This window comes from Salminus brasiliensis, chromosome 15 (assembly GCF_030463535.1).
Source record: "Salminus brasiliensis chromosome 15, fSalBra1.hap2, whole genome shotgun sequence".
Lineage (NCBI taxonomy): Eukaryota > Metazoa > Chordata > Actinopteri > Characiformes > Bryconidae > Salminus > Salminus brasiliensis.
This window is the reverse complement of record NC_132892.1, coordinates 8,855,355-8,865,716: the sequence shown is the minus strand read 5'-3', so window position 1 is coordinate 8,865,716 and position 10,362 is coordinate 8,855,355.

Below are 10,362 nucleotides of genomic sequence, written 5' to 3'. Positions count from 1 at the left end.
TCTCTGTGCAGAAGTAGTTCATGAAACACTGTTTAGGGTAAATGTTAATTTGTTGAACATTAGCGCACAACTTTTGGAATACTGGCCTAAATAGTGACCCTGTTACCACCTGGTCATGTCATGTGACTAGTAGTATCTGGATTGTATCCTGATAAGATTTTAGTTACGTGCATTTACACTTGGTAGTCAAATGTGTCTCCAGTTAGTAATTCGTTCATTGCACGGCCATATTGGTGTTTCGTTGTACTGGTAGGGGTTTGGGTTGTTAGTGGTGAGACGGTTATATGCTATAATGTGGCTCAAATGCGTCTCAGACCACCTCCTGATGTGGTTTGAGTGATTGGATTTGAATCTGGTTTTAATGGGTCTTTGGGACATTTACCCTTATTGTGGCTTGGCCTTATCCAGATATGATCCTGATACTCAAGATGGATTAAATGACCATGAGTAAATGGGGTCATAGAGTAATTGAATACTTCTGATCTTAAATCAAAAGATACCGGCAAGTTTTCTTGAGGTAATTATTGATTATAGAACTTTATCATTTAATTCGGTTGCAAATGACTGGATCACAAATTTAAAGAACTTCTCAGATTCGGTTCAGTGGAATTTTGGGCAACATTAGCATGTGAGCCAGGCAGTGCTGACACAATGGATAGGTCTTCGACTTGGATCTGTGAAGCCCCATCACCATGTTACCTGTGATGTCAAGAATCACAAGCCAGAGAAAAGAGGTGGCGCCACCATCACCATGGACACTGCCCAAATGTTGACGGCTGCAGCTCTCAGATGATGTCAGTCATACATTGACCGCTGACCTGTTGTAACTGGGGAGAAGGAGGGGCAGCCATGGTGTCAGGGCTTTAGGTGATCCTAGCAGTTGAATCAGAGGTGCTCTGAAGTGCCTGGGAACTTCTGGGAAACCCTTTGATGTAGGACAGCGTGGAGCCTCTCTCAATAAACTGAAACTGCAACTACATGTCATCTATGATGTCATGACTTGCAGCTTAAGACGATGCTCTCTGGCCCACAAACGTCACTGAACCTGGTGGAAAGGTTACGGTGTCAAGACTAATAGATCGCATGGCTCTTTGTCCCGCCAGTACACTTGCCCTTAGCAAAATGTTTACCGTAAAGCCTTCTTAATGGGCTTTACATGCACTTACTTCAACTTGAGAAAGATAATCTTGTACTTAAGAGTAAATCTCTGCTTTCTTCTGCAGTACATCTTAATTCTCTATCAGTCTTTGGGGCCAAAGGTTGGGGAATAGACTGACGTTAGCATATATTGCCTTACAGCCAGTGACGCATCTGCACATATGGGGGAAAAAAAAACAATAGTCCCATAAATAAAGTGCTACGTTAGGCATGGCATATGTGCAGTTTCAGTACAAAGCCTGCAGACTGAACTTTCAGACGAAAGAAGACATAAATACTGAACTGAAGGAGCCATTAACTTGGTATGAGCTGCCATCCACAGGCAGAATTCATAGGCTGAGAGGCCCAATCCAGGGAGGTGGATAATTTACCACCAGGCAGAGCCAGGCTGTGTTTGGGAGCATGCATGTGAAAATCTCCTGGGAGATTTCAACATGGACATGATAATCAGAGAGGGCTAATTAGGATCTGAGTGCATGTGGGTGGGTGCCATTTTTACACATACACATTAAATACATAAATACAAGCTGAGTAAATTTGCCTGCGCGGATGTGTTCACATCTACTGTACATACACATACACTTGGTGAACATACTCTACATGCATGAACAGTACTAGATTCATCAGAAAAGAGAGATAAAGTCACAGACAGACCCTTTTATGACTTCTATTTTGACTTCAAAACATATAAAAAAAATAGTTGTTTTGTGTGATGAGGTTGCGGGTCAGTTTTCCTTCTTATGACCCTTTCTTGAAAATCATTTTTGTACAAGCAACACTGCACAGTGAAACTTCCTGCAGTCATATGGGGACTTTGCCTTTCTTAGCAGCATATGAGCAGTTGTCTTTACAAAAGCTTTCTTCATCTTCCAGATCTCATCTTGATCTCCAACATTCTGCACTGTCGAAACTGCAAACTGAAAACACTTCGCTATCTTCTTCCTTCCCCTGCCCTGAGGGCATCGATTCTATTTGTGTTTAGATCCTTAGGCATTTGCTTAGAGGAGCCAATTGTTGCTGAGTGTTAGCACCAGGTTCAAAAGAGTCCAAAACATAAAAAAGCTTGGAAATTGGATTTGGCCAAGAGTTCCTAATTACAGTTGGTGACATGCCTCTGGCCTGATTTGCTAATCAGGTTCTGAGACCTTGTCAAAACAAAATATGAGCCTTTGCAATGCTTAGGGTGCTTAGAGAGTCACAGGATTTGGATTTTAATTGCTTACTCTACTGAGGCTTTGTCTGTAACTTGTGTCAAATTTGGCCAATGGTGCCCAAACTTTCGCATACAACTGTATACACACATGGCTTCCAGCAAGTCTTCTCACACCTCCAAAGTCAGTCCCTTCCCAGAAATTCAATGATGGACAAGCTTCATAGCAAGCTTGTACTGGGTCAGTGACAGCCAACTCCTCTTTGAAGCCCATTAATCTTCTCTTTGTTTATGTGTGTGAACGAGATGGAGAGATAAAGCGCCTGGGCCTTCTGTTTACCTCGAGCCATGTTGCAGATTTTCATGACAAAGTGTGTAAAGTTCCTCTCTTCTTTGAACTCGCCATCTGTTTGAATGTTAACTCTCCTCTCTACGTCCGTGTGTAGGTTTGTGGACCACGGGCGCATGTGGGTTATGTTACAGGTGATTCAGGATTTGTTGTCAAGTGTGTGTCAAAGAAGGCAGTGTCCATGGCAACGTTACCTGCGGCATGGATGCCTCTTCCCGCAACGAAGGCCCAGAACTCAGAGAGGAGAGAGGGGCCACTGTTGCCGTTGCTTGGATACAGAACCACTGTTTGCCCAACTGTGGGCTTCACACCTCTTCTGCTGAATGTGCACATTCTGGCCCCGCCCACCTTGTGCCTTGTTCATCTGACCATGTGTCAGCAACCTACCACTCAAAGAAGTAGCGAAACTATTAGCAAACACAAATGGTACCGGGAAGAGGGCACTTTTAAGGGAAAAGGAATGTAACACTATAGAATGAGGATTTTGTTTTGATTTCTAACAAAAAGGGAGCATATCATTGCTGGATGTCAGCTGTATGACTGCACAGTAACAATTAGACATCATCTAAAGATGACATTAAAGATGAAATGGAACTGTCAAGTGCAAACTGCCAAAAGCTGCTAATTGGTGTTTAGCTTGTTTAAGAAATATAGCCCTTATTATCCCACTGTAGAGAATAATTGGCTGCTCTCTTATGTCTTGGCCTGTGCATCAATACATTACAGTCATGGACAAAAAATATTGGCACCCCTCCATTTTTTTCAGAAAATGCATTTCCCACATTGTTGCAATTACAAATGCTTTGGTATTCACATGTTTATTTCTTTAGTTTGCATTGGAAAAACACAAAAAGCAAAAAGTCTAATTTGATATCATTCCACACAAAACTACAGAAATAGACTGGGGATAACTATTGGCACCCTCAACATAAAACTTGGTAAACCCCCCTTTGAAAACAATTGAAATTGAGTTTTTTTACACCTCTCTACTGGAATTCTGAACCACACTTCTTTTGCCAACTGCTCCAGGTCTCTCAGATTTGAAGGGTGCCTTCTCCCAATGACTGTGCTCAGATCTCTCCACAGGTGTTCTATAGGATTTAGATTCAAACTCATTGCTGGCCACTTTAGAACTCTCCATTTCTCAACTCAACATTTCTATTGGAGCACAATATAGGGCCCAGTGTCAGAAAGCTGGGTCCCTGACAGAGGTCATGGGTCATCCAACAGGACAGTGACCCAGCTTTCTGACACTGGGCCCAATATTGCGCGCCAAAACTCTTTGGTGGTCTTTTTTGAGAATGCGATGATTTGATAATGGTCTAGATTTGATGATGTGATGCACATTATCAAGGTATCCAGAGGCAGAAGCAGTAAAACCACCTCAAATCATATTTGAACCACTGCCCTGTCCACCTTGACCGTAGAGACTTTGTTCCTATTTTTAAAGGCCTTTTTTCATTTTCTGTAAACAGTACGATGATGTGCCTACCAAAAAAGCTCTGGTCTCCTCTGTCCACAGAGTGTTCCAAGATGGAGTTGTGGCAAACTCAAGTTTGTGCCATTATTTTTGGTCCTGATTGTAGATTTAAACCAAATCAAGGAAGTGCCAAACCAAGAAGTGTCGATGGAGCAGGTCCCCATTTTAAGTATTATATTGCCATGGTTTATAAACAGGCTTGTCAGTTTCTTTTAGGGAGGTCTAAAAGGGGGAATGGGCAAGTCTAGACAACTTCTTCTAACAAACTTGTGTTAACATGAACACTTGTTACTAGTGAAATGGGCAGCATAAAAATACACCATAGGCACAGCTAGAACTATGTGTGTTTAAAGCAATTGTGCAATGCATTGTTAAAAAGCTGGAACTCACAGGAACTTAATTAACGTAAGCAACAATTGTTGTGCCACAAAAATGCATGGAGGTTTTCAGCAGCTTGTGCTACAGTGGCATATCAGTGAGCCTTGGACGCCCATAATTCTGTCGCTGGTTCACAAACTGTCCTTCCTTATAGCAATTTGGGTTGGTACTAGCCATTGGATTTTGGGGACACCTGAAAAGACCTGTCGTTTTAAAGATGCTCTGATTTAGTCGTCTAGCTATTATTACAATTCGGCTCTTGTCAAAGTTGCTCAGATCTTCATACTTCCACCTTTCTCCTGCTTTCAACATGTCATCTTTAAGAAGTGACTGTTCACTGGATGCGTAATGTATTCCACCCCATTCATAGGTGCCATTGTAACAAGATAATCAGTATAATTCACTACATTTCAGTGATTCTAATGTTTTGACTAATGGATTGATATCTATATATACTATACACTGTACTGGTCCTACTACAGAATATGTTTAATTATGAGGACAAAAACACTTAAAGATAGGTATGGGAGTTTCCAGTGGTGATGCATTAATATTAGAGACTCAGACCTTCAGTCAGTGTTTCCACACTTTAAAAAATAAACCTTTGGTTGATTGGTTGATTCCTAAGTATGTTGCTAGTTAATCTTATGTGAATGCCTTCTGTTCTGCTTCTGTCCAGCTCCTAACCAATGAGAGTGTCTGCTTAGCTGTATCTGCCTAGATACAGAACATGGGAAACAAATCCATTGACTATTTCAACATTTTACCTTTTTGTTTTCAACTATAACTTGACAAGAAAATAAGCATATTATTACCAAAGATAATGTACATGTATTTTCATCATTAGGCTCTCTGGTTCAACAGGTCAAGTGAATGAAATGAAATATCAAGCTTCATTTTAAGATGCAAACAACTGGTAAACCTCAAAACTGAAAATATAGTTATGGTATAAAAACAGCAAGTAGATATCATGGACAAATCATGCACAAAAAATGAAACTGTTCACAACGCCCACCTTACTTCAACATGAAGTAACACCAGGTGAATCCTGGGTGTTTATGGCCGCTGGTGGAACTAGCTCACTTGCCTTTATTGATGATGTGGCTCCTAACAACAGCAGCAGGATGACTGCTCAGATCTAAGGTTTCAGAACTCAGTGTTCTGTGCTGCTTCTTGAAACATGATAGTGACTGCAAACATACCACTAAAGTAACAACGCAGCTTTTTTAGGGTGAAAAATATTATTGTGGAATATTTTCACTGGCCAAGTCAGTCACCTGACTTGAACCCAACTGAATAACATTTTTACTTGAAGGCAAACAAACAGGACTAGACATATTGTGCAAATTGGCTTTTTAGTTGTGTATTAACCTGATGAGTCCAAACAAGAGGTTTAGAGTTAATGGCTACTTTCACAAGCATTCACAAGTAGCCAAATAATATTTATGTGAGATTCTGTAACGTTACTCTATGGCGCAAGTTTCAGTTCTGTATCGCTCAGCTTGTCCAGAAATGCATTAGGGCTTAATGCATGAGTTCCACTTCCCAACTGTTGTACCAATTCCTGCAAATCATTGATTTAAAAGGGAAGGGGTTATGTGTAAAAAAGTTAACACTTTATTTATCTGCTCAAGACCCTGTACAAATCTTAGGTGTACACACTGTGAGAGCTCATGTTCAAACACGTTACTAAGAAATACAGTGATGTCTAGGTTTTATTTTAGTTTCAGTGCATTTTGTCCATGATTCCAGCGAGAAGCAGCAAATTCCACATGGCTTGTACGTATGGCTGACACTGAGAAAGAGCACAGAGCAACATTAAGACAAGCAAAGCAAAATTATTCTTTGACAGTTTAGTTTTTATATGAAAAACTGTGAAACATGAAGCTGGAAGACTGACTGCTGGGGTTCCCTTCTACCTGCGTCAGACCAGCTACCACCTACCAGTCCTACCGCCGGTCTTGGTTCCTCCCAAGGTTTCTGCCTCCAGCTCTGAGGGAGTTTTTCCTTGTCACTGTAGCCATCGGTTTGCTCACTGGGGGTCTTAGATTTTTAATGTATTATTATGTTGTTGATTTCTTGTCTTTTATTAATAACTGATTGTGTAAGGCTAATTTGTGACAACAACAGTTATACAAATACAAATAATGTGCTTTATGCTAAGGCTGTCATGTCTTGTTTACTGGGAATTTCATAGTGGTTATGAACATGTGCATTCTGATCAAATATTGTATAAAGCCACACTATGTAGCACTTTAACCTCAAAATAACAGCTTTAAAATCTTTGTGTTGCTCAACTGACCTGTAACATGGAGAATAGTGCCTTTATCATTGCCACTCTGGGCTCGGCACTCGGCTAACTGCACTATGTAACTTTGGTGAAGATGACAGGACAGGACAGAACACATTATGTTCTATTTGTGTAAATCCTGTAAAATGACTCTACTGTGTCAGTCCACGATTTTTTTCTTCGCTTTCAGCCACAGTTCTGTATCTGTCAGCTTGTCCAGAAATGCATATAGGCATCCTTTAGGAATGTCTTAAAGTTTTCTTAAACTTTTTAACTGTAGGGGGAGCCCAGGAGCATCAAATGCCAAATCTTGCATAACGCTGCTTTAAACGTGCAAGTGAACTGTAAGACCCATACGAGGCACAGAGAGGGCAAAAAACAGCTCTGATTATTTGTGTTGGGAAGCCACATCTCATGCTATCTCTGAATTTCGATGTATGCACATATCCATGTTTATGTCTATGTGCAGTTTATGCCAAAATGAACTAAATATCCTTCCAGCTTCTAGTGGGGAGTGTATGAAAGTAAGTGTGGAATGTTGCGCTGGGCTGTCCATGGTGCCACTGCTGCTGGGTGTGTGAGAAACAGCAGGTAAAGGCCTGAGCACTGGCCAACCACGGTTATTTTTAAAGGCCCTGCTCTCGTGAACACTTCAAACGGCCAGGCCGCCTGGCATTCCGCACACACAGGTCAGCTCTTTGAAGAGCCGTTGCAGCACCCTGTGCTGAAGTTGCTGGACTCTATGCAGAGATCATTACTCATCTTCTCAAACTAGTTTCAACCGTCCTTACAAACTCTCTCTCTCTCTTACTGCCTGTAGCACTCTGCAGATTTATGTGCCCTCCCTGCCCTCCTGTCTCTTCTGCACACCCCTATTAACTAGGGATGCAGTGATCCGACTTTTTCTGTTCTGATACTGATACGATACATAAACTTTGCATATTGGCAGATACCCGATATCCTTCCCATACTATTGATGAATTAATAACCCATATATCTCACCATGTGGGAGAGAATTAAGGCAGCAGAATTGACTTAAACATTACTTTACTAACTTTGTAAAACAAAATATAAACAGATATCAATGAAACTGTTTTGCTTCATATTTGTTACAAAAAAATAATCGTGTTGGACCTTGGCACAGTGTTGTCTGGGAAGCAATGGGAAAGGGTGTGTTTGTTTAATGACTGTTGTGGGCCACCGTATAACTATCCACCCCCTTGCAAAGAAGAGGACCCGCATCTATGGTTGAAGGTGCTAAAACATCCACCCCAACATCTATATGTCTGCTCTTACCATTTCGAGGATGGGAAACCAACACCAGTACATCCTCACCCAGTGAAGTGGTTTGGATCTGAAGCTGTGCAGCTGTATGAATGTTTGGGTAGATGTTGAAATTTTAGCACCTTCAACCACAGACGCCCCACAACGCTATGATCTTATGTTGTGTTAGAAAGCTGCTTAGCTAAGCTCTAAATCATTATGTAAGCATAGGTAGCTACTATTATCAGTGTGCACAGCAGTAGTCTTCCTCAGACTGCATTTACTTTGAATACAATACGACCATAAACCCAGTTTACACAAAATGTCAGGAAATAAATGACAGGCAGAATAAACAACATCTCAAAAGTGGGCATAGCAAAATAAGAGGCATGTGCCATAAAGTTTGCTTTGAGTGATGCCATTGAATGAAAACAACCCTTTTTATTCCCACAAAAAACATTGAAACTTGAAAAAGAAATGTGCTAATGTGAAAAATTTCTTTAGTTAAGCCACTAAAGTTGAGGCTATAAATATATACATATAAAAAAGTCTTGTTTGTTTTGTCCTTTAGTGGTTTCAGTAATATGTTAGCACTAGGTTAACTGGACTGCAGTTTTGTTGGCAGTTTAAACACAGACTCTAATTCTGCTGTGATTCTGCACCTTTTTTTCTCTGAACATACATTTCTTGCACCCAACAGAAACATCTATTTATTTATTTATATTTTCAACAAATTTTAAAACAACAGCCTTTTAGAGATCAGTTCATCTTCTACTAACCTAACAATTCACAATAACAAACACAGTAAGAAAGGTAAAGGTAAAGGTAAAGGTGCACGTATTTGTCACTGTACAGTGTGCACTGCACAGCGAAATGTGTCCTCCGCATTTAACCCATCTGTGGTAGTGAACACACTCACACTCACTAGTGAACTAGGGGCAGTGAGTACACACACATACCCACACATGCCCGGGGAGCAGAGAGGGTAAAGGGCCTTGTTCAAGGGCCCAACAGTGGCAGCTTGCCAAGCCCGGGAATCAAACCCACAACCCTGTTATGGATAGCCCGGCAGAATAATTAGACCAGGGGTGCCCAAATCTTTGCATGCCTCTAGGCTGATCATCTACAAGGCATCTACTATTAAGTGCTACCATGAACTGAAAAATGTGTTTCAGATTCTCTGAAATCTGCATTGGAAATTGTCTGTACAACAGTTATTGTTTCCTTTTCATAGTGGGTCTCAAGCAAAAATACTTTTCCACTCAACACACACACACACTCCACTTCCCTGTGCTTGAATTTCCCTGCCTGACTCAGCTGTCATTAAGGTCAGCGTGGGCCGACTGAGTTTTTGAGATGATAAATACACTCTTCCACATGCTCGCCCTCTCTCTATCCTTTCTAACTCACACCCTCCCGCCCTCCATCCCTCTCCTTCCCTGGCGTCTGTGCCCTGCTTGTAGTCATCATCATGCCATCTCTGAACCAGCAGTACACGTCAACGCATTTGGCTCCTCCCTGCTCTCCAAGCCCAGCCACATCCGAAAGCACAGTTTTGCTCCCTAGAAATTTACAGCTTAGTGGAATTTTACTGAGAACACCAGTTTGCCAGCAATCCATTGTGTGTGCGTGTCTGAATATGTGTGTGTGTGTGTGTGTGTCTCTTCCACATGCAATTTTTATTACAGGCGCATTTATTTGCTTAGGATGGGTTTGTAAAAACGCTGACCACTAAAACAAGTTTTCTGATTGTGCACTCTGCAAGCGGCTGAAAAGACAGTGGCACTATAGAAAGCGAATGTAACCACAGGCAAAATTCTACGGCCTATAAATACGTCCATTCACTTTGTGTTTCCAATTTTCCACTCTATCCCGAGTGCTGCTGCCATATTGCAGCCCATTTACTCTAAACATCCTCTGAGAGCTGTGTTACAAGAAAATGGGCTTCTTTTCTTTATATACCACCAACTGTTTAACGGCCAAATGTGTATTTCTGCTCACTAATCACATCATTACAGTATGCAGACTTAATACTTGTTAGCACTGTTTGCTTTGGCTTAATTCTATTTAATACACTTGCGGTCAAAAAGAATTGCTCAGACATACACAGTCAAAAGTTTTAGAACACCCCCAATTTGTCCAGAAATTGAAGCAGTTTATTTGCAGTTAATACTCATGATAATACAAAGTACAGAGCCATTGAATGGCATAAATATAAGCAGTAAGATACCAGAGCTTTTGAGGCAATAAAATGAACTAATAACTGAAAATAAAAAAAATTTAAACTGTAAAAA